We start from the raw sequence: 26,342 nt of genomic DNA, 5'->3' as shown, positions 1-26,342 counted from the left end.
ATAAAAGGAGGACTGTTATATTTTTTACTGGATTATATTGGTTCTTCATAGAGAAAAGTATCTCAGTAAAAGATCACTTTAGTCTCAATGTAAATTATGCAGAAGTGTCTTAGCCATTAAACAGAATAAGTTATAGTATGTACTTCTGGAAATATAAACATAGACACATAAATCAGGATGTCAGTGATTTTAAAGAAATATTGAATACACTGGTCATATAAAGAATCTGTCCATGCCAAAACATCGCTGAGCACAATGTACATTTTATAAAGCAAACACAAGCACTAAACTTGAACACTTATCACTTATCCTAAAGAAAAGAGAACATAATTACTCTTAATGTCATGTTGCCTACTTTGTAAAAGACCTAGCTTAACTCTCAGTGCCTTTGGAGTTAGCCGTATATTCATTACTATCATGCGAGAGCAACACAGCTATTCGCATTTGTGATGTGCTTTGCAAGAATATTATTAGCTGGTCTGGTAAAGGATTGGAGAAAGCAATAAAACACATTTTCCTCTCCTCCTGTTTCTTCACTGAAGGGAGACCTGAAAAGGAGTTTATGGTTCATGAGGATAAATGATGGGAGAGAAAATGATAGAAAGAAAATCTAAGAAAATGATGGGAAGAGGAAAATACATGGTCAGGTTTTTGATTAAGCTATCACATAAATTCTCTAAATGTAAGGTTTACAAGAAAATCTTGAGATTATTCCACTTTTTATACTGTTCTGTTGTTCCATTTTTAGTGTCAGCAAGTCAGGTCACTCAAGCATATTCAAGCTCAACTCACTAAAGTGCAATAATGCTTACTGTTATACTTCATTATAAACGGGGCTCAAAACAATGAACACGGACAATGCTAACATTATACCTCTTTAAGTCTTAGCAAGCTTGGCTTAATGGTTATATATGCAAGATCAAGTTAAAATGGAAACATGAGGCATATGAAAAATACATGGGCTGGGCACGGTGACTATGTCAACAATCCCAACACTTTGGGAGGCTGAGAGGTGTGGATTATCTGAGGTCAGGAGTTCGAGACCAGCCTGACCAACATGGTGAAACCATGTCTCTACTAAAAATACAAAAATTAGTTGCACATGGTGGCACATGCCTGTAATTTCAGCTACTTGGGAGGCTAACGCAGAAGGAACACTTGAACCCGGGAGGCAGAGGTTGCAGTGATTCAAGATCACACCATTGTACTCCAGCCTGGGTGACAAAACGAGACTGTGTCTCCAAAAAATATATATCATTATATATATTATATATCATTATATAAAAATATTATATATATATTATATATATTTATAATGGTCACATATAAATAAGATTTATATTTAACTTGTTTGATTGCTACCAGTGTTAGATTTGAAAGCTATTCATGTAAACTATTGGGAGCAAATCCACACTGTTATGTGTCAGGGAGAAGATGGCATCTAGAGGAAGAAACATGCGTTTATTTTCAGTAAGTGTTTTTTTTTCCATAAGATTTAACTCTAGGACAGAATTATGAGTCTCTGTCAGAGAAACCAACCAAAAATAAAAATTTAACCTGGTGCTTGTACATCTTACATGACAGATGAAAGAAGACTCAATAAATCACAAGTGTCAAGAATTAAGCCATTTTGTTTGATTTTATTTTTTCCTTTGGGGCATTTCTATGGGACTTCTTGACTTTTCTTTCCAAGATGAGTAGAAATGAGGCGCTGACTAAACAAATGATTGGCTACTACAAAGAACTCTTTGACTGGTGTTGACAGAAACCCACGAACAAGTCATGGAAAGAGACGTAACAAGAGCACGTGCTATTATTTCCTAATAGCAGAGCAGAGAAAGGTCACTTTCAAGCCATATTTTGGGTCAATCTTATCAGGAAAGAAAGTTATTCCTCAGGTCAAAGGCAGGTATTTTGAGAGTAGGTACACACCCCATAATTAGTCAATTTTCCTCTTGGTGCTTTGTGGCCTAGAAGATTTAGTACAAATAGAAGAGAAAACTTTCCCTTTGCAAAACTCTTACAAGAACTTAAACCTCAAGATTAATGCTCTGTTCTCTCACTGTTTGATGAAAATGTCAATACAAGACTGTGATGTCAAAATATGACTGGCATATTTATACAATATCTCTTTCTGCCTGCAATTTCATGGAGTTAAACTCACTGAAAACCACAAGATAATAGAACTCCCTCTGGTAGATTACATTTTCTAGGTGTATCTAATCCTCTATGCATATACAAACCTTGCTAAACACTGCACACAAAGAATATAAAAACTCTTTTAAGTGCATGCTAATTATGAAATCTAAAATATATTCCCAATGTTTTGCACTGAGACATGAGACTGATTTTCAGTTCAATGAGTTATACAGATAAACAAATTCCTAAAATAACATTCTTTGTCTAGGTGATAAGTTAGCATTAGTCCAAATAAACAAATTGTAGCAAAAAGCAGAAAAGTAAAAGTCGGAGTTTACGACGGAGCACAACGTTCAAACCATTTAGGCAAAAAAAAAAAAAAAAAAAAAAAAAAAAATGCAAAACTAAAGTAATCGTATAAAAAGTACAGAACTTGAAAGAGAATTCTGGGCCTCTAAAACTTCTGATCAGTATACTAACTAATAACAATTACTTTCAAAACTCTTGGTAACATGAATGTAGAGATTATTTAGCCCTTGAATATTGTCAAAACTGAGTCATGAAGATATATAACCAATTTCAAAGATGTGGCAAAGGAACATAATTAATTGATTAAAGAGTCCTGGAGGTGAAGAACAATCTGAATCAGTTATAACAGAAAAATGTAAAAATATACAAATGTCATTTGTTTTTCATTTTTTTTGAGACAGGGTCTCACTGTGGCATGAACATAGCTCACTGCAGCCTCGAACTCCTGGGCTCAAACAATCCTCCTCTTCAAATTCCCAAGTACGTGTGACCACAGGCACACGTCAGCATGCCCAGTTAATTTTTGAATTTTTTGTTAAGAGATCTCATCATGTTGCCTAGGCTGGTCTTGAACTCCTGGGCTCAAGCAATCCTCCCGCTTCGGTTTCCCAAAGTGCTGTGATTAAGGTGTGAGCCACCACTCCTAACCATATACATCATTTTACTGTCTTTCAAAAATCTCTTTCTATCTCTTATAAATATAATTTATATTCTATATATTGTGAGGGAAGTAATTAATAAAATGTACACTTTCCACGTATACCAGAAAATCAATGCCTTAAGCAAGGTCTGATTTCTTTTGGTTAGCCAGTAGCTAGATTATGAAAGAAACATTCATAGCATTTCCCTGTCTTTTTCTTTTCTTTCCTTTTTTTTGGTAGAGATAGGATCTTGCTATGCTGCTGAGTCTGGTCTCAAACTCCTGGCCTTAAATTATCCTTATTCCTCAGCCTCCCAAAGTGCTGGGATTTCAATACATGAGCCACTGCTCCTGGCCATACCTCTCTTTCAAAACATCTTTATAAAGATGTAAAATATGGATGCAAAGCAGAGATTTCTTTGTAATAAAAGTTATTTTTGTCTCTTTCTTAGACTAATAACCAAGAAAAAATAATTTACATACTGCTTCCTTACAAAGTAAGCCTTCTAGTTAATCAGTACATGTAAACAAATTCTACCTAGGGCTTTATTTTGCAGGTGCAGAATAAATTTTTGCATATGTTCCACTCTGCTTCCCTGGTAAACTTTATCTAATAAAATATTGTAAAACTCACAAATCATCAACTCTTGCCATACAAGTAAAATTAAACTCCTGAGAATATCTACTGCTTTGTCAGCCCAATTTTAAATATTCAAAATGTATGTCACAAAATTAAGCTTAAATCTACATTTTTTTATAAGTTCATTTACGTACTTTAAAAAATGTTGAAAGAAAAAGAGTCTTGGCCAGGTGCGGTGGCTCACACGTGTAACCCCAGCACTTTGAGAGGCCAAGGTGGGTGGATCACGAGGTCAAGAGATGGAGACCATCCTAGCCAACGTGGTGAAACCCCATCTCTACTAAAAATACAAAAATTAGTTGAGCATGGTGGCGCATGCCTGAAATCCCAGCTACTTGGGAGGCTGAGGCAGGAGAATCCCTGGAATTCGAGAGGCGAAGGTTGCAGTGAGCCAAAATCTCGCCACCAAGCTCAGCTTTTAGGATGAACAAGACTCTTACCTTTTGAGATGAACAAGACTCCATCTCAAAAAAAAAAAAAAAAGAGTCTTAAATAATTTTCATTTTATTCTTTCTTTGTGAGCATGAAGAACACGTAATTAATGACAGAAAAAAGATGGAGATCTTCTTTCAAAATTATCAATTTTGCTTTAAGGAAAGAATAATATCCAAGAAGCATTCTAATAAATAAGTTAAAATTTCTAAAACAATTATCTTTTAAAGAAAGGTTACTTTGAGCAAATATACAAACTCTAAAGGAAGCAAGAAACCAATATAATTTTTTAAAGTGATCAGCTCTAGGAATTTTGGTACAGGTTTAGCAGATAAAAGAGCTGTGAAGCTGTCCTAGGCAAAGGCCGAATCATAATCTCTTCACAAATTCCCACCTCTCTGATTTCCTTTTTAAGAGAAAATCTCTCCATCAATCTTCATCAAGAAACATCCTGCAACTTTCTGTGCCTGATGTGACTATTTACATCAACCAAAATGAAAAACGAATTTATATAGTTAAACCAGACGTCGAATTCACAATGTGGGGATTTACCCTCTTCCAGAAAGATGTAGATGATGGGAGTGTAAGAAGTCTTTCAAAGGATTACAATTTGTGGATAGAAAATGTCCTCTCTTTTTGCTCTCCTCTAACCTGACAAAAGAGCTGTTAATAAGAATGCACTAAGCTCTTCAACTTGCAATAAGAATATTTTGAAATCACTGCAAAGGCGAATAATCTCTCTAACCTCAAGAAAGTGGGGATAGGAAATCAACGCAAGTAAAAGCATTGGAAGATTGGTCATTGTTTCAGGATGTGGTATCTGCTAAGAATAACAGAAGGTAAGAGAGGAGAATAGGCAAAGCAGGGCTGAATAGCTGACCTTTATCAAGCAGAAAGACAAAGCTAGCTCTTGCTTTGGGAAAAGCAATTTGCAATTGGAGAAGAGCTGGGTGAAAATAATATCAGTTTAGATGTTCCATGAAACTAACAGTAATTATTCATGCAACTTCCTCTGGTACCGCTGAAACATAATATGACTCTGGTATCTTCTGTGGCAGGAAGTAACAAAGTATCTATAATCTGGGCATATTCTAATAAAGGTAATTATCATTCTATACTACTTGATTTCAGTTCATGGGTCTAATAATCCCTTTGAAGCTAGTTGCTACAATTAATAGGTAAGATATTATTTTATTATCCCTTGTAACTTAGATCTAGCAAGTCACAATTGTGAAAATATTGGCATCTTCTCAGCATATGGAAATGGGAAAATGGAAAGGCAAAATTTGAAGGGCCCAAATTTTTTCTTCAAATTAATGCTTTTGCTGTTACAATGTTTTACATTTAAAAAGAAGAAACAAGGCCGGGCGCGGTGGCTCAAGCCTGTAATCCCAGCACTTTGGGAGGCCGAGGCGGGTGGATCACGAGATCAAGAGATTGAGACCATCCTGGTCAAAATGGTGAAACCCCCGTCTCTACTAAAGATACAAAAAATTAGCTGGGCATGGTGGTGCGTGCCTGTAATCCCAGCTACTCAGGAGGCTGAGGCAGGAGAATTACCCGAACCCAGGAGGCGGAGGTTGCGGTGAGCCGAGATCGCGCCATTGCACTCCAGCCTGGGTAACAAGAGTGAAACTCCGCCTCAAAAAAAAAAAAAGAAGAAGAAGGAGAAGAATCAGTCCCAACATGAACCAACACACCATACCCCAAAAGCCTTTGTGTCTAATTATCATAGTTATTTATCATTTGTTTCTCAAAATAATTAGCTTTGCTTGTGTAATGAAGGAAAGTGGGGATTAAATTGAGATAGCTTGTGTCAAATATGAAACAGATATTCTCTGCTCTACAAATCTGAACTTAACGTCTTCATGTTGAAGGAACAAGAAATCCTGTAGATTATAATGTTTAAATGCCTAGATAACTTTGTCAAAACTAACTAAATAACATAATATATGTTGCCTATGGACTGGATTCTCTGAGGATTCTATCCTTTGGATTATTTCAAGATGAACACATGGTTTTAAATATCAGAGCCATAAGATACATTCTAAAGGGAGTGGATTAAACAGAATCCTGGCTGGTCTGCAGACGTAGAAAAATCTTTTTATGCTTGGTAGCTTTTAAAATCACTTCTATCTGTAATCATGTCCTCAGTTGACACAATTTACAATACTTTGCATAAAAGTATAAGTTGACTTGAAAAGGAAGGATAAAAACTTACCTGAGTCAAAAAGAAACCACACACAAAGAAAATCCACAAAATATGCTGCACTTTCAAAATGCATGACCTCATTCTTTCCTAGTACTAGTCTGAATACAAAACAAAACTGATGACATACTTGTAGAGTGCAGCCTGTACCTAGTACCTGCCATTTTATCTTAGAGAAAAAAGATAAGGGCTGTGTTTACTAAGGACAGCAGTTCCCTCTTCCTTAAACAAAATTATGACTTTATTTCTGACACTACTAAAGTTTTGGTATACACACAGAAATTGAAGGAAAAAAATAATGAACATTATTTTTAAAAAGTTACATCCTATTATTTCAGAGTTTATATGTATCAACAAAAAGGAACATAAGGAAAGATGCATGAAAATGTAAACCATCATTGGTTCTTATATTTAATTAATTTCCTATTCTTCATAATTTGTTTTGTTTTCAAATTTTTTTTACTGGCAGGGTCGTTCTGTGTGATTCAGGGTAGACTGTGATCACAGCTCATTGAACCTAGAACTACTCCACTCAAGCGATCCTCTGGCTTCAGTCTCCCTAGCAGCTGAGATTAGTGGGGCATGCAACCACACCTAGCTTTTTAATTTAATTTTATTTTATCTTATTTTTTACAGAGATGGGGTCTCACCATAATACCCAGGCTTGTCTTGAACTCCTGGCCTTAAGCAATTCTTCAACTTCATCTTCTGCAAAATGTTGTTATTACAGGCATGAGCCACCATGCCCAGCGTATTTTGTATTTAAAATATCAGAACCATCCATGATATGCTATCAAACAATGAATATGCACCAAGCCCTTCAGAGATACACTGAACCTACAAAGATCTAATAAAACAGTTCTTGATATGGGAGGACTCAAGGAGACCATATTTTTACTGAGAGATTTGCAAGTAATTTTATAAGAATGTGCTGATTAAAGTAATAGAGCTATGGTTGAGACGAAGCAAGTGAAAACTCAAAGGGAAAGAACTAATGGCCTACATTGGCCAGAGAAAGTCTTGGTATAGAAGCCCCCCTGTACACATACTAAAGGCGAGCAAGTACCCACCTTTCAGGCCACCCATCTAAGGTCAAAAGTGCCTTCCATAGTAAAATACTTGCCTCTATCTCCAGTAATGAAGATCCAGAGAGGGAAAGCGATGTTTTACAACTTTACTTTGGGCTCACTTTGGAAGACTTGTTGGTAAATGTTGGAAAACAAACATTAGAAGTTTCCCTGATTCACCCAGCTGCCAGGCACGGTGATGGTGGTGGTGACAGTGGTGCAGAAGGTGTGGGGATGAGGTGGGAGGAACTGGGACAGAGAGGGCACATAAAAGACTGGCAGGCAAGGCACTGGAGTTCTTACCAAAGTGATGATGCAGGGACATCCTACATATATCCTAAAAGAATGCATTCAAGCTCTCAAAGAAAGCTCATTCAACAAACATTATATTTTCCTGCTTATTTATGCCTATTTGTTCAAGGTCGAGTCCCATAGTTCCTGCCTGTGGCTTAAGCAAGTGATTTCTTTCTAATAAGTATATACTGCTTTATGTGTCTACTTGTCCGCTCATATCCATACCTGAAGGAAGGAAATGGGAACTTACTTTGCATCAAATAATGGCTAAAGAACTGATATTCTTCCCTTTTTTAGAGGATGGAATGGACTCCCATGGGACAAAAAAAGATGGACTTAGAATAGAGTTTAAATAGCAACTTGAAATACACAAATGAAAAAACAGCGAAACTCATATAGAAAGTGTTAACACTGCCTCTATAAAAAATGTTTTACCACTGAAAAATATAAAACTTATATGTAAACACATACACATACACACAAAATTAAGAGGAAAATTAAAATCTATGAAAATGAAACAATAAAATATGCAACATAAACCAAGGAGAATTCTGTTTGGGTTTATCAAGAAACATAGTAAGGGCAAAGAAAATGTTATTCTTTTGAGTACACAAACCCCATCCTCTTTAGCTCAGTGTGTGTGTGTGTGTGTGTGTGTGTGTGTGTGTGTGTACATAACAAACCTTACATTTTACCTGTTTGAATTTTGTTTGTGACATTCAAATTCTGGATAATATGCACTGTTAAAAAATTGGTTTCCAATGGCAAAATAAATAGAACGGCTGAAATCATATGTAAAAAGTAAAATTATATCCAAGGACTTATGAGGAAAATTTTTATCTCTATTTAGTGAACAATCAGAAAACTAACAAAACAATGTTTTCAGGGGAAAAAAAACTGTTCCTTCCGTAACTCTCTAAGTAAAATTTCATACACAGTTTAATAAGGGCCACTAGAAGTTATTTTATTTTATTTTTTTAAAATTTTTATTGCATTTTAGGTTCGGGGGTACATGTGCAGAACATGCAAGTCAGTTGCATAGGTACACACATGGCAGTGTGTTTTGCTTCCTTTCTCCCCTTCACCCACATTTGGCATTTCTCCTCAGGCTATCCCTCTCCAGCTCCCCCTCCCACTGGCCCTCCCCCTTCCCCCCAATAGACCCCAGTGTTTAGTACTTTCCTCCCTGTGTCCATGTGTTCTCATTTTTCATCACCCGCCTATGAGTGAGAATATGTGGTATTTCATTTTCTGTTCTTGTGTCAGTTTGCTGAGAATGATGTTTTCCAGATTCATCCATGTCCCTACAAACGACACAAACTCATCATTTCTGATTGCTGCATAATATTCCATGGTGTATATGTGCCACGTTTTCCCAATCCAGTCTATACACTAAAATTAAGTCCAGATAGATTAAAGACTTAAACATAAGACCTGGCATCAGAAGTTATTTCTTTTTAACCACCACAGTCGGTCTTAATTGCTTCTGTAAGTGATACAAACATGTAGTAGAAATTCTTATCATAAAGATAGGTACCCAAAGAAATACACCTTTCCAGAATTGTGTGTTTTTGAAAATCCCACCTATTTGAAAACATTAAAGTATATTATAATATGACATTTTATGTTCCTTCGAGTGTCCACAGATAATAAAGGCATTAAAAGTAAAACTTTAAATACAGTGACTCTCGTCTTCCTAAAAGTAGGGACAGTGTTTATTTTATTTTTGAATTTTAGTAGGTAGACCTCCCAGTACAATACTATAACTATTAAAATTACTGTGCAGGGTATTATTAAGTATATCTCCTGAATGCATTGAGAAAATTCTCTGTAATGTAATAGTCAAAAGCGAAAATGAACTGTACTTAGAGCATGTCAGTGTGAATGATTAGTTGGTTTCTCACAAGAATATCCTTTGTGGCTTCTTTTGTTTATTACACTAGTCACATCTTTCCTGGACCAAGCAATTCTATTCTTAAAGAGCTTCATAAATCTAGACAGGAAGAACGATTCTAACTAGATGATTGACACCCAAACCAGCAAGCCGGCAGCTCTGGGGTCAGTCATTTTACAAAACTGCTTAGTCATTCCTGTCTAGCCCTGCAATGCCCAAATATCAGCTGTTGAGAAACCATATCATGAAAAGTTAATTTGGTTCTTAAAGATAACATGCTTTAGAAAAGTGATACGAAAGAAAACTTGAGCTGGGTTCAGACAGACTGTCTCTGTTCCCAAGTTCCGAAAATGCACTCCCAGAAATACTTTCTGTCGCCTTATCAGCAGCAACATTCCTTAGCAATCCTGATGAAATAAAATTTTTCTTCCTTCAAGGAGGTGGTGTGTATGTGTGTGTATGTGTGTGTGTGTCCCTCTATATTTCTGGCCAGGAGTTAGCATGAGACTGGGTAGAAAGCCAATCTTATAGGCATCTCTCCTTAAACATCACTTTCCTAAAGTTGTTTTTTCACTGTGCCTTCATCTGAGTCCTCCTTTCCCTCCTCCTCTTTATTCCCGTCTGCTGTTGTTCAATTTGGCAGTATATTTATGGACGCAATCTTTATGAGACCTGCCATGTGAAATAAACTCACACTGTGTTCTTCGCATCCTCCCTCCTCTTGTCTATGCCCCTTGGAAAATGTGACAACCTGTGTTTTTGAAAATACTACTGTCTTGCGTGTATATTTGCTTTGAAAATTGATTCTTTGAAGATGATCTTGAGCAAAGCAACTCACACTTGAGGAAGAGAAAGATCACATGGAGGCTACAAGGAACCAAACAAATTGTCTTGACATCTGCTGAAGTGTTATAAAGAAAGCCAGGTAGTAAAAAGATGAAAGCAAAGCTTGATTTTTTCACCCCACTATTTTGCCCCACACACACTAAGAATAATCTTGACTGACCCAGTGTCCATTTGCCTCTCTGGTAAAGCTGAATTGGGCATTATTATCCAATAACAGCGTGATCCAAATATTTAAGCACTTAGAATTGTATACTTTGCATAGGAAGGGTAATTCCTGGAGTATATCAGCTTTAAGGCAAATGGTGACACATTTTCATTCTTAGAATGATAGAATATGCTAGTTTCTGCCTATCTCCTTTTCTCTCTCTCTCTCTTTCTCTCTCTCTCTCTCTCTCTCTCCCTCCCTCCCTCCCTCTCTCCCTCCTACCTTGTATATCCAAACACTTAGTCTTTTTGTGAGTAGTACCATTGCAAAGAAACATTGGCTATTTTAATAGTACATGAAATTGAACCAGAACAGAAATGTTTTGGAGTGGTACCCAGTGTCCTTCTGTCCCTTTCAGTTGCCAGGTGCAGCAATTCACTCCCCAAACCTACAATGGGAAAGAAATACCACCCATCCTCTTGCTTTCCAGTTTCTACGCCTGCCTATGGCAAAAAAAACTGTTAGAAATCTTGGTACTCTTCCACTAAGAACAAACAGGATCCTTCTTAACAGGGCACTCCAAGCAGCCAAAAGTCATTATCGATGAATCAGAGCTTGTTTAAAAACTAGCATCTAATTACTTTCCTGCATCAAGCCATCCTTTTTTTTTTTTTGAGATGGAGTTTCGCTCTTGTTACCCAGGCTGGAGTGCAATGGCGCGATCTCGGCTCACTGCAACCTCCGCCTCCTGGGTTTAGGCGATTCTCCTGCCTCAGCCTCCTGAGTAGCTGGGATTACAGCCATCCTTTCTTAATATTGGTGAGCACAAAGTTGTGGATTCAGTGAGATGCTATCTCACACCAGTCAGAATGGCTATCATTAAAAAGTCAAGAAACAACAGATGCTGGTGAGGTTGTAGAGAAAAAGGAATGCTTTTAAATTGTTGGTGGAAGTGTAAATTTTAGTTCAACTATTGCGGAAGACAGTATGGTAATTCCTTAAAGACCTAGAGGGAGAAATACCATTTGCCTAGCAATCTTATTATTGGATATATACCCAAAGAAATATAAATCATTTTGTTTGATACATGGATGCATATGTTCAATGCAGCACTATTTGCAATAGCAAAGACATGGAATGAATCCAAATGCCCATAATGATAGACTGGATAAAGAAAATGTGGTACATATATAACATGGAATACTATGCAGCCATAAAAAGGAAGAAGATTGTGTCTTTTGCAGGGATGTGGATGGGGTTGAAAGCCATTATCCTTAGCAAACTAATACAGAAACAGAAAACCAAACACTGCATCCTCTCACTTATAAGTGGGAGTTGAATGATTAAACACATGGACGCATGGGAAGGGAAACAGTACACTCTGGGGCCTGTCTGTGGGGGCTTGTGGGGGGAGCGAGAGCATAAAGAAGACTAGCTAATGGATGCTGGGCTTAATATTTGGGTGATGGGATGATATGTTATGCAAACCACATAGCACACATTTATCTGTGGAACAAACCTGCACATCCTGCACATGGGCGCATGAACTTAAAAGTTGAAGAAAAAAAGGAAAGAAAGTTGTGAATCAGTCAGCACGAGACTATTTACTTTTGTGGGAGGGGCTGGTAGGAAAAGAAGCTGATTAGCTTTCTCTTCGTACCTTTATTTCATTCTTACACTGATTTTGATTAAACATTTCATGAAGAACATTTCGGAATTCATTCAGTAAGTGGAGGATATACAGGCTGACAATCAGGCTGGGCAGAATGGAATTTTCATTAAGAGAGTAGAGAAAGATAGCAGAGAGATGAACATGTCAGCCCCCACAGTTACCCTGTAATGTCCTAGGGAACCCTCCTTATTAAATTAAGAAAAGTATCAGAGGTCTAGCAGTATGCATGCATCAATGCAGACATATATGCATTAATTAATTTCTAGAGTGATAGCAATGTTATTTCTCCAATAGTGCTTTAAGTTACACAGGTGAATACATTTGGCAAAGCTCATTAAACAGTATGCTTAAGATTCATGTATTTTATTGTATTGAAATTTCATCCTAAAAGAAGAAAAATACAAATATTGAACTCTAGTTAATGATATGCATGCTGAGCGTTTAGAAGCGAAGTGTACTGATATCTGAAATAGATGCCTTATTGAAAAAATAGGATGAATAATAGAGCAATGGGCATAAAACAAGTATAGCAAAAGGTTCATTGTGGAGTGAAGGCAGTGGGCTCATTATAAACTCCTTTTCACTTTTCATTGTGTTTGGGAATTTCTATAATAAAATGTTAGGGAAATTTTACAATATATGCTATCTCATCATGAAACTCTTATGATTGATCTAGCTGTCTTTCTCCTGCTTTCTTCTAATTAACATCAGGAAATATTTCAGTCACTGTTTGCACCAAGTGAAATTAGACAGAATGACTTGTTACTGGAAAGTCTTGATTTTCTTTTTCATAAAGAAGTGCTAAGATATACCTACAAAACTCCACTCAGGGGAGAAAAATAAAATGCACATCATTTTACTTAGAACTCACTATGCTCATCCCATCCAGAGCAACAGAGAACAGAATTGGACTCAAGTTAATGGATCTTAACCCAGCACTTTTGTTAGGCAAAATCTCAGTCAAATGTAAGTATAAAAACATGTTTGGGCCGGGCGCAGTGGCTCAAGCCTGTAATCCCAGCACTTTGGGAGGCCGAGGCGGGTGGATCACGAGATCAAGAGATCGAGACCAGCCTGGTCAACATGGTGAAACCCCATCTCTACTAAGAATACAAAAAATTAGCTGGGCATGGTGGCACGTGCCTGTAATCCCAGCTACTCAGGATGCTGAGGCAGGAGAATTACTTGAACCCAGAAGGCGGAGGTTGCGGTAAGCCGAGATCGTGCCATTGCACTCCAACCTGGGTAACAAGAGTGAAACTCCGCCTCAAAAAAAAAAAAACATGTTTGCCTTAGCTTGATTAGAACATCACCGATCTTACTTATTGTTTTTGCTGACATGGCAAACCATGGTTGATAAACAACTGTTCTGTCAAATCTATGCTGGGGATTTCAGAGTCTAAAGGATGGATACTGTGAGACACAAAATATTCAAGGCTTGAGCTCTTGTAAAACAAGTGCAAAGAGCTCAGTGAAAACCTATTATCACTGGCAGAATGGAAGAGGCAACACAAAGGTATTTTATCAGTGGTGGCCATCATCAAATTCTCATGAAATATGTTCTAATTCTAAATCACACTTCTCGCCAGTTTAGCAGTTTAAGGACAGCTAGACAGAGCATGCTAAAACAAGGGAATGCTACACAAGCAGAATTAGTATCAGACTATTTAACCTAGCTTATTAATGCTGACAGGGTGAGTTAAGATGCTTTAGCAATAATTTATAGCGCTTGACTGTATGTGTGTGTGTAAATATATAAATTTCATAGTGTTATAAATAATTGCTAAAGCATACTAACTCATCCATTGTGTATATATACAGTTAAGTGTTATCTATCCTCTAGTCTAGCTTGGGGAACTAAAATTCCAAAGGAGCAGGATGATATAATACCACTAATGAGAGTAAGTGAGCACACTGCAATATCAAGGGTTCACTGCTTGGCCTGTGATTCCATACTTTTTAATTTCCTTGTACAAACAGGGAACTGAACAAAAGGAAAATCCATTTGGCTGGTCTGAGCTACAAATTAAATCCTTGATTAAATTTTGGCAATTACATCTCCAGGTCGTTTCCATTTAAACATTTTAAATTCATTTTAATAAGCTTCTTAATCATGATTTTGGCAATCTAGTGTGTGGTGAAAATGACTCTAATAAATACTATTAAGGTATTGGCTCAAAAATAGAAAAATCGACGGATAATGCAAAGCTCTATTTTACTCTGCTTTTCAGTTGTTTGCACGTGGGCATATGTTGGATCGAAAAATAAATACAAGAAGCTCATGTATATTCTTCACAAGTAGAAAGTAATCAGTATCAGTGGTTTTTCAAACTTTATCATGCATAAAACTCATCTGGAGGGTGAAAACACAGAATTCTGGGATTCTGTTTGCAGAGACTCTAATTTAGCAGGTCTAGGTGGTGCCCATGAATTTTCATTTCTAACAAGCTCCCAGGTGATGCCAAGGCTGCGATTCTAGGACCATTTGGAGCAGTGCTTGTTCAAATCATTTTGATGTAGCCACTATACTAAATGGTTGTCAGGAATTTGGGGAAATAACATAAGATACCTGTAAATTGTTTCTTCGGCTTTTAAAAATGTGCTGAAAGGTGATCATATCCTCTCAGTCAATAGCCAGTCAGTGGTTAGTAGTTCCTACTGAGGCTTGGAGCTCAGTGAAATGGAGGGGTAAATGGGCCCCTGGACTGCACATGTTTCACCTTTGCCCTCTGACCTGATGCCCCCTTCAAGAATCCAGTATCTTGTAGCCTTCTCCAGTAATTCATTTTCTCAAATTTTTGATTGTTACACTATCTGTTCCTTGGGTGACTGCCTCCTCGTGGGTAACAAAATATTTTGTTGTCTATTAAACCATAAAATTTGTATATGGAAATTATGGCATCAATCCCTGAGATCACAAGTGGGTGACTCTTCCTTACAAAGATGCACGACCCTGTTTTCACTCTCTGGATATTACTATTAATGCACATAAAGCCAGTTTTTATTTGCCCTATCATTATTGGAATATAATTATTGGACAAAGAATCTTGGTTGGTTATTAATCTCAATTGTATCACAAGTAATAAAATATTAAACCTTCTTTCTGGCTTTTCTCCTCAAAGCAAAATATCATCAGTTTTTCTTTAGTGTTTGGTATAAGAAATACTTCCTAACCCCTAATAACATAAATAAATCAATTATTTTCAATTTGAGTGCCTGTAAATACTTGAAAGAAAAACTCCTATTAAATATATATTTTAAAATCCCTCCTCTTCTTATCTCCCACCATCCCCAAAGCACTAGAATGTTTTATATCAACCAAGGATTCAGTGAATTCTGTATTGACAGGAATTGACAAACGGGGCAGACAACTTGAGCACAGGCCTAAGCAGAGTTGAGCATGACGGAAGGACTGGTTCCTAGTTTCTTCGTGTATTAACCTTACTTTCTTTAGTCCCATTGTTCCTTTGAAATAAATCATCTCTAGCATTCCAGTTTATAGCTCTCATGTAACATACTCACGGTTTCAGGAAGGTTATTTATTTAATTCTCACAAAAAACTTCGTAAAGAAACTGAGGCTCAGAGTGTTTGGTGATTTAACCAAGGCCACAGAGCTGGCGTGTGACAGAATCCTAGTTAAAATTCAGCTTGTCTGACTCACATTCTGGGGCTTTTTCTATTACATTACTCTAACCCCAAGAGTATAACAACTCCTACTAGATTATCCTTCATTATATCCAATTTCCAAGAAAATAGTCCTAGACTGCCTGTGGAAAAAAGGGCATATATTCCAGAAAACCCAATAAAAAGAAGAAAAGAACAAAACATTTCAGAAGCTGAGGCTGTGTATAATAAGACTGGAAAAATGCCACAAGTTCAGAGAGCAGATGTTGAAGTATATACGTCAAACGTGGAGAAATCTGCAATGAGAATTTGAATGGACACTCCTGAAAATGAGTCACTGATAAAGTGTACAGGCTCTACAAAAATCACACCAAGCAAAAATATTCAAATTTTAAAAAGGCATTGCCAAAGAAATTAATAAAAACCTTTATAACTCTGCCTATGAAAACTGACTACCATACTTTAGAAAACGTGTGATGCAGAACATGCAATAACTATTTAATTTCAAGGACAGAGAAAAATATTCTTAAGGCATCTATCTTGTCAGCCATTAGGTAGTAATTCAGGGTCACTTTAGCAACACTGGCATCAGAAGAAAACAAACAGCAAAGCAAGTGATATGGTTTGGATTTATGTCCCCACCCAAATCCCACATTGAATTTTAATCTCCAGTGTGGAAGGTGGGGTCCGATGGGAGGTGACTGGATTTGGGGGGTGGTTTCTCATGAATTGTTGAGCACCATCACACCTGGCACTGTACAGTGAGTGAGTTCTCTGGAGATCCGGTTGTTTCAAAGTGTGTAGGACCTTCCCTTTCTCTCTTTCTTAGTCCTGCTCTGGTCATGTAAGACATCTACTCCTGCTTTGCTTTCCTCCATGAGTAAAAGCTCCCTGAGGCCTTCCCAGAGCCAGGTGCTGCCATGCTTCCTACACAGCCTGCAGAACCATGAGTCAATTAAAAACCTCTTTTCTTCATAAATTACCCAGTGTCAAGTATTTCTTCACAGCAATGCAAGAATGGACTAACACAGCAAGCAAAGAAATTAAAACAAAACAAGGCCAGGCATGGTGCCTCACGCCTGTAATCCTAGCACTTCGGGAGGCTGGGGCGGGCAGATCACAAGGTCAAGAGATCGAGACCATCCTGGCCAAGATGGTGAAACCCAGTCTCTATTAAAAATAAAAAAGTTAGCTGGGCATGGTGGCACACACCTGTAGTCTCAGCTACTTGAGAGCTTAGGAGGCTGAGGCAGGAGAATCGCTTGAACCCGAGAGGCAGAGGTTGCAGTGAGCTGAGATTGCACCACTGTATTCCAGCCTGGCAATAGAGCAAGATTCGGACTAAAACAACAATAACAACAACTAAAAAAACCCAAAACAAAAATATCCTATGCTGCAATTAGTTTTGAAGGGGAAAAAATGATGTGTTTTACATCCAGTAAAGTTATCATCATGTATAAACAGTTTTTGAAAGGCATTTAAAACTCTGCACAGATATTAGAATATGGCACTCACATGGTTTCTCTCAAAAGCTACTGGTTGACAAAATCTAGAAAACTGTGATATCAATATGAGAATTTGAGAGCTGCACAGCCATTATATAAAATGATTCAAAGTCACTACTTATTTCATTTAAATGCAGAACTAAAGCAAACAATTTTGGCTATGATAGTTGTACGATAAAATGTAAATCTTATAAAACTGACTGTAAAAGCAGCAATATGAATAATAGAATTTGGAAACCGGAAGAGACAAGTAACAGGCAAAAAATTAAGTTTACTAATTTCTTAACTAATTATATCTTCAGCAATCCTATTTCCAAATAAGGTCGGATTTACAGATGGGGAAAGGAACACATGAATTTGGGGAGGGCACTTTTTAACCCATAACAAGGATCCTTTTAGCCTTTAATGTAGGTAGAAATATATTAAATATCATTTACTGTATAGTAAAGTATTTGACTAGCCCCAGAGACCTATCAAATATTATAAGGAATGATTATATGGAATGATCTTTTGTTAAACGAGATCAGAAGCTAATAAACCAAAACCAAATAAAAACAAAAACTGACAAATCTCAAGTTGAAAGTCCTTATAGAAGACCTATAATTTGAAAACGTGAAGAGTGGCAAAGGACGGTAATCTAAGATTCATTCAGAAAGATGCCTAGGCCTGATTCTATGAAACAGCACGTGCAAGTTGAATCAAAGTTACTGCATATTCCTATGTGCAGTTGCCCCAGTAAGAAACCAGTCCTTCCTTTGGCACCGGTAGTTTAAAAAACAATAAAACCAGCACGAAACATGAAAATGACACAAAAAGGAGGAAGAAAGTGAAATGAGGAAGAGGACCTATTCTCACGTGAAGGTTGAAAAAAATCTCCCATGGAACCCCCAAAATGGTCTGAGAGTCACTAATCTAACACCTCAATGAGACCTTTGTTTTCAAATTGACAATTTTTATCTAGCAGCCACTCTGGACTTTCATTTTGTGGATCTTAAGGGAAGTTACAAACATATCCTGAATTTTTTTTTTATTGTAGTGAGAATTAAAAACAGTGTGGTACAATGACTCTAGGGTCAGAACACTAGGTTTAAAGCAACGCCATCCCGGACAAGCCACTTCGATGGGTGACTTTCTGTCACTCAGTTTTGCCTACTGTATAAAGAGGCAACTCATGTGAAGCTCAAATTCGAGAGTGAGGAGAAAGAGTATGGACACCATCTTAGGTTGGAATACCCAGAAATCGAACCCAAGACAGGGATTCCTGTACGTGAGATTTACTGAAGAAGTGAAGTAAGTGAGGTAAAGCCGGAAGGGGAAGGCAGAGAGCCAGGCCACGATGCAGTTTATGGCAGTCTAGCCTTGGCCTCTTCCAAGAGGGTTCGGGAGCACACTCCACATCACAAGCTGGTTTTGCCTTCAGACAAAGAGAATAGCTTTTTGTCAGAGCAGCAAGCCCACCCAGTGGATGTGAGGCACCTCCATTCGGTCCAGCGCAATTTTCCAGAGAACAGGGCAGCTGTGAGCCAGAAAAAAACCAACACTTCCATCATCTAAGTGGGGGAGGCAACCATGAATCTGGCAAAAGGGAAAAAGATGGAATACAATAGCACCCCAATAGTGCCCCCTACAGGTAGGGATCTAAACTTTCAAAATCAGTTTCTACACCGTTTTTGCCTTTATTTTACAATGAACTTATTCTTCAGATTTCCTTTCAAAACCTCAGTTCTACAACTGAAAATATTAATATTTCAAAAAATAGCACAGGCAAAAGAATATCAAGGATCACATAAGTTCTTAAATTCTGTGATTCTGTGAAATGCAACTGATCTTTTAAAAATACGTCCTCGCATCTGTGCAAGTATTGTACCTCCTTTCTTTTAGCTTCATTCTACCCTTTTGAGTCTTACTTTGTATTCCATGGGCTGGGACCCTGCAAAGAACACTTTCCCCGCTAACGTCTGGTTACTTCTGCCAATGGGAGTTACTGGTGGGATATTGAAAGACAGGAAAAAAGGAAAGTGCTGATTTTTTTTCTTGGCTTCTAGATTTGTCATCAGTATCAGTAGGCAGCTACAGGATCCAGCAAACATGAAGTTCCAGTTTAGCTGCCCGCTTGCTCTATCACTGTTGACCAAAATGGCAGGGCCAGCCTAGGCCAGCAGTAGTATTCAGCAGCTCTCCAAGTGGGATTTGAGGCGGTTCTGGGTAACAGAGTCCTACAGCAGTGTTAGACAGGGGTGTAACCCTATGATCTGCTAAGGAAACCTCCTCAGTTTTGTTTGGCCAGCCTTAGGGGAGACAGCAGTTTCTTGTAACTAATCTCTGATTTATGTCATCGTTTGCTCTTTTCTCCTCCAGCCCTAACATTTTTATATACAATTCCTGTATTAAAGGCTCTTAGTCTAAAATACCTGGAGTGTTTTTTGTTTTTCTGTCTAGACAACTGACATATAATATCAAACACACTCTATCCATAAGAAGCTAATATAGTTTACAATGAGAATGACATGAAAGAAACTGAATCAGTGAATAATGATATAATTCAAAGATGGTTAAGGAAGTGTCTTGGTGAGCATCTCCTATTCTTATTCTGATAAGTTATTCTTATAAGTTACTTACTCCATTTTCTAAGTCAAAATTTATAGAGGTATGACAAAAAAGAACGATCACGTTGTTCTGTATGACAATTGTACATGAATACAATTTGCCATTTCGAGAAGATTGCTAATGTTCTTTTATTAAACTTAAATTCTTTTACCTTACAAATTTAGATCTATAAATATGGGCTTAGAGATTTCTAAAAATAAAACAAAAGCCAGAGAAAGACTGGGTCAGTACTTCATTTCTTCAACAAATAGTATTCATGGGTGCTAGCAGAATATCATTTCAGAAGACTTCCCTTCAGAATCTTTATAGTAATGTTCAGAATAATTTATTCTATGGGAAGAAACAAATGTTTTGCATCTTTGTGTTCTGCATAAGACATAGTATCTTATACATAATAGAATCTATATATTTATTTGCAGAGTGGGAACAATCAGTGTTTCTCAAACTAGCTGCATGCGAACCATCTGAAATATGATTTGCATGACAGCCATCTGAAAGACTGTTAAAAAAAAACTGATTACTAGGCCCCACTCTCAGAGTTTTCATTAAGAAGTTTGGGGTAGGGTTCAAGAATTTCTATTTCAAACAAATTTTCAGGGGCATACTGATGCTGGTCCAGAGACTACATGGTTAAACCACTGGGATATATTAGAGAACCCCTGATAGTTAAATGCAGCCAAGTAATAATGGTTTTTACCCAAGAAAAACGAATATTTTCCAACCTATGTCAACGTTAACCTGATAGTAGGTAGGGATCTATTCAAAATCATATTTCATCTCATTCAGATTGCCAGAGCTCATCCACTTATAACCAGTGTTTTCCATTTGTTATCTTTACAATTTATTTGGGAAAAGGAGGGCAAAAACATTAATTCCCAGATTTTTTTTTTCAGCAGGGAAACAATTTGGTTAAACATTAAATATTAATTTACACTTTTAGAGAATTTCAAACATTGGCTTATGGAGCACAAGACAGGGCAGTAAAACTATTTTTATTCTTCTTTGCCCTCTGTGGTGCTAGCGGGATGGTCTATGAACTTAGCAGTAGATTAATAAATTAGACAGGTGAGTAGGGCTGAGGTAAATAATGACTGAACTTCAAAGCTAACAAATTGAGGGCTACTCATCAACAATTGTGATAAACTCATTCCCATATGTATAGGCATACTAAATATTAAAATTATTTCTATACAAAGTAATCAGTTATTGTTTAAAAATTAAATATTTTTGGCAGATTTATATAGCTATTCCTAAAACGTTAGGAAATTAATGCCAATGATGCAAATGATACTGTTTCAATTACATTAATATTAACTTAATAGAATTGTTTAATGATAAAATTTGGTTTTAGATAATCAACTCATATTTGATTATGTATGTAACATTCCCTCCATTCACATATGAAAAAGGAGTTACCGTTCTCTATAACCCATATCTTGGCCATATAAGAATCTGGAACCCAAAAATATACATTTCTACTGAGAGAATGAAAAAGTCTGAAAGCCCTGTGAAAATATAAGATGCAGTAGATGTGTATTTACTCATTCATTAAGCAAATATCTAAACATATATTGGGTCCCCACTAGGTGCCAGACACTGTTTTGCGCCGTGGAGATACACCAGTAACAATTGCAAAAACATCCCTGCCCTCATCATACTTTCATTCTAGTGGGTGAAAACAGAAAATTTAAACAGTAAAGCATTTAATATATGTGCTGTGAAGAAAAATAAAATGGAAGTAAATATAGGAGGTACTGAAGTAGCAGAGATATGTTTTTCAATGGGATGGTCAGGGTGGTTAACTTATCAAGTGACATTTCAACAAATGCTTGAAAAAGATGAAGAAGGCAAATGGAGATTTGGGAGAATGCCCATCCAGGCAGAGAAAATTCCAGTATGCACAGGCTCTTATATGGGAACGTGCCTTGGACATTTTCAGATAGCAGAGAACCCTAGAGAATTGATCAGAGTGAGCAAGAAGATGAGATGAGGAGAGGGTTAACTGCAGGCGAGCGCTTTAGATTGTTCTGACTGGCTTTTACCCTAAGCGAGATGAGGAGCCATTGTAGGGAGTTTTATTAAACATTAGATATGAACTGGTACTTTCAGATAATGGAAGTGGTATGTAATTAAGGTTAGAGACTTCATCTGCAATACACGGTTGTAACTTTTCATATAGAATTCCTACCACTGTACCAGATGCAAGTAATCATTAATTAATTTTTTTGTTTTTGGAGCATGTAAAACATTTGAAATAAAAAAAGATCAAGCTGGTTTTAACTGGTTACCAATAAGTTGTTCTTGTAATTAAATAGGTTCTGAGTAAGTTATAAAACCTAGAAGAAAAATGCCAGTAAACTCCAATGCTTACTTATTTAGAGCAACTGCTTATATTGCCATCAATTCTGTTTGCAAAGAGGGACTATGATCAGAATGTTTATGCTCATGACATCATTCCCGACAAATTAGTTTGGGAGGGGAAAGATGGAGAGTGTTTGGGAAGGGAGGAAGAAAAAGAACCCTGAAGTATTAAAACATTTATTCGGTGCGATCTAATACAATATTACATTCAGTTAAAGCTAATTTATGTAAACTATTCTATTTTCAAACTATGTTAACTTTTATGAAAGAAGAAAAAAAAGGACAAAATTCAGTGAATCACTGATACATAATTGGCTCTATCTTCCTGGAGGACAATGCGGAATCTGTTTATTCTTCAGCAGCCCCATGTTTACAAAATAAAAGTTAAATTAGTAAGGAAGAGGTTCAATCCACAAAGTCCACCACACACAGAAAAACTAGCTAAATATTTATCTTTCAGAAATCTGGTAAGAGCTTGTTTCTTTTCCTTTTTTCTTTTTTTTGAGATGGAGTTTTGTTCTTGTTGCCCAGGCTGGAATGCAATGGCACAATCTCAGCTCACGGCAACCTCCGCCTCTGGGGTTCAAGCGATTCTCTAGCCTCAGCCTCCCTAGTAGCTGGGATTACAGGTGCCTGCCACCATGCCCAGCTAATTTTTGAATATTTAGTAGAGACGGGGTTTCTCTATGTTGGTCAGGCTGGTCTCGAACTCCTGACCTTAGGTTATCTGCCGGCCTCAGCCTCCCAAAGTGCTGGGATTACAGGTGTGAGCCATTGCATCCGGTCAGAACTGGTTTCTAAAGGACTGGATATGCTTAATTCTGGTTACTAGTGTTTTCATTATTTATTCTATACATTCATTTAGCTGGTGTTATCTAGAAAGCTAGAATGTTATTTCCACTAAATATTATTCCTCCTAAGTTCTTCTACTCTTGCTATTCCTCTTGGGCTTTAAATATTCTTTATTTCTTTTTCTTCCCATTAACTCATTTAAGAAACTTATCTTTCTTTTTTTTCACCAGTGGGTTACTGCATTATACAGATGTCTTGAATAATCTAAATGTGTCCTCTAAGAACTCTTCTATTTGGTGTTTAGAAATAAACCTCATCTACCTAGAAGTATCCTAAATTATGCTTCAATCCACATATAGAATAGAGTTTTAATTAACATTATACACATAAACAAAATGTTTGTCTTTGAAAACTAATTTTGTTAATGCAAAAAAACCCCATAAAATTATTATTATTTTTAAGACATCTGAGTCTACTATCAAGTGCGCATCTGGGCAGAGGTGTTGGCCACAGCTCTGTTTTCTTGTATAATGCTTATCATACCATCTCCATATGCCTGACTATCTACCATATTTATAAAAAAACATTGCTTCATATTTGGAAAACAATAACAAGTCATAAGAAATGTATACAGTAAGATTAACTTTTTTTTTTTTTAGATGGAATCTCGCTCTGTTGCCAAGCTGGAGTGCAGTGGTGCGATCTTGGCTCACTGCAACCTTCGCCTCCCAGGTTCAAGCAATTCTCCTGCCTCAGCCTTCCAAGTAGCTGGGTGTACAGGCCCATGCCACCATACCCAGCTAATTTTTGTACTTTTGGTAGGGATGGGGTTTCATCATGTACGACAAAATGGTCTCGATCTCCTGCCATTGTGATCCACCTGCCTTGGCCTCCCAAAGTGTGGGGATTACAGGCCTGAGCCACTGTGCCCAGCCCAGTAAGATTAACTTTTATCAACAAATACACTTAACATCCATTTCTCTTAAATCCAGAATCTCAGATTTCTGGATCCAAATTAGAGACTTTATCCTCTTTCTGTGTGAAAAGTGGTAAAATTCACGATCTGAAGTGATTACCAGATAATTTTACTATTTTTAAGGGGTTCATATTTATGTCAATTCAATGATAGTATTTAAAACTTTCGATACCTCTATTGTTAAAGGTTTACAAAAATAGATAATTGAAGCCATAGACATTTTTCAATTGAGCAATTAATTCATTCCTTTATCTGAAATATTTACTGAGCTCCTGCTTCTCCAGGCACTGTTCAAGATACTGGCCACAGCCATGAACTAACTCTATAGACAAAGGACCATATATGTGAGTTGTCCAAAACCACAATAGTCTCTCTATCTGAAATATAATTTTTTTAAAAAAAGAAATAATCTATGAATATCTGATCGTAATAGATTGTGAGGAGCCTCCCAGTGATGCCATGGTATACTCAGCATAATGACAGAAGTTGTTAGATAGTAGAGTCTTCGTGAGGTTATTGGTGCAATTATAGCTTCCAAAATTACCTCTTACCTTTAATCCATCAATTTGCCCCTCAAAGCTATAGTATTATTTCAGGCTCCAAGATGAGCTTATTTTTCCCCTTTGGACGAAGGCCATCAAATTATAAGAAGAATCAAAAAGAAATTTCATGAAAGGCCACAATAATATCTCCATGGCCACTTTATAAATGAAAACTACAAAAAGTTGCTCTTTCTTCATACCTGTCCAAAAATGTCCTTACTGATAATCCAGAGTCAAAGCCATCGATATGCATGAAATTATCATTAAATTACATTAAAATAGGCTCCTAAGGAATTTTAGAGGTTATTGACCATTCGTATACTTCATAGGAGATGACAGAAATTAAAGCACTTCTTATCTCTCTCTCATAAAATGTTCACAAAGATAATTTAAAACTAAAAGACATTAAAAAAATTATTCCACAAGGAGAAAATTGTGGGGAGGCAACACTAATTTCACACACGTATTTTGAGTACCTACTCTAGCAGAGGCATTGTGTGACTGATATTGTTTAAAAAAAATAAAACAACTTTTACCTCCAAAGAATGTTTTGTCAGACAGGAACTTCTGCCTCGAAGCATTCTACTCTCCTCCATCTTGTTGGATAACACATTTACGCCAAAAAAACCCAAACATTTATTAAAACTAGGTTAGATGTATAGTCACAGCCGAAGACACTCTTAGACGAAACAGATGTTTTATATCATTTATTATAATATTAATAAACAAAACATTAAGATTGGCAGCACGAGCTTTCTATTACCAACCCATTGGTGGCTATCACTTATTCTTCTTGAAATAGCTATACTGCCATGTCTCTTTTTTCTGGTTTCCCTTGGAGAAGAAATCTTTAGAAGGGCAGTTTGAGAGAAGAGGAGATCGATCCAAGATGGCCGACCACTAACAGCTCGGGATTGTAGCTCCCAGTGAAAGCTCAGAGAAGGAGAAGACGCCACATCTTTAGACAAATTTTCGTCACTCACTGATCAGCTGATTCCCAGTGGAGGAGCCCCACGGGTCGCCAGCGCGTCTCTTGTGGCCGCTGCAGCGGTTTTGCCGGCGTCTCGGAGCAGCAGCTCTTCACGCAGAGCCAACGGGACTGCTTCCCCTACTGACCGGAGTTTGGAGCTCCGGGAAGTCAGAGCCACTTGTTGCGGACTCAAGAGGGAAGCCAGACCAGAGATTCCCGGGCAGAAGAGCACCATCAGTCTTATCGCTGCTATTTAGGCCGCCACAGTGGGTTGCTCGGATCCCAGCACTGGGAATCAATAAGTCAGACGTCGACTCAGAAACCTAATTAGAAAGGCGGTTCATCTACAATGAAGGGAAAAAAACAGCCTAAGAAGGCCGAGTATACTCAAAATCAGAACCCATCAGCAACGGAACAAGCCCTGTTGGAAAAGGACTCATCAGCAACTGAACAAGCCCTGATGGAAAAGGACTGTGTTCCATTATCTGAAGTAGGCTTTAAAAGGTGGATGATAAGAAACTTCTGGGAGTTAAAGGAACTTGTTCTAACCCAATGTAAAGAAACTAAGAACCTGGAAAAAAGGTTCGATGAAATGTTGAAAAGAATACACAATATAGAGAGGAATACAAATGAACTTATGGAGTTGAAAAATACAACACGAGAACTTAGTGAAATAT

At 37.3% G+C, this 26,342-nt stretch overlaps 1 protein-coding gene across 39 annotated transcripts in view; it reads right to left on the bottom strand.

The window, feature by feature from the left end:
- Positions 1-26,342, bottom strand: part of RBMS3 (RNA binding motif single stranded interacting protein 3) — a 1,216,467-nt gene that overhangs the window by 323,256 nt on the left and 866,869 nt on the right. The window lies entirely within an intron of this gene.

The sequence above is a fragment of the Callithrix jacchus genome, chromosome 17 (assembly GCF_049354715.1).
Source record: "Callithrix jacchus isolate 240 chromosome 17, calJac240_pri, whole genome shotgun sequence".
NCBI lineage: Eukaryota > Metazoa > Chordata > Mammalia > Primates > Cebidae > Callithrix > Callithrix jacchus.
Note: the sequence above shows the minus strand (reverse complement) of the source record. Positions and strands in the feature narration are given on the sequence as shown.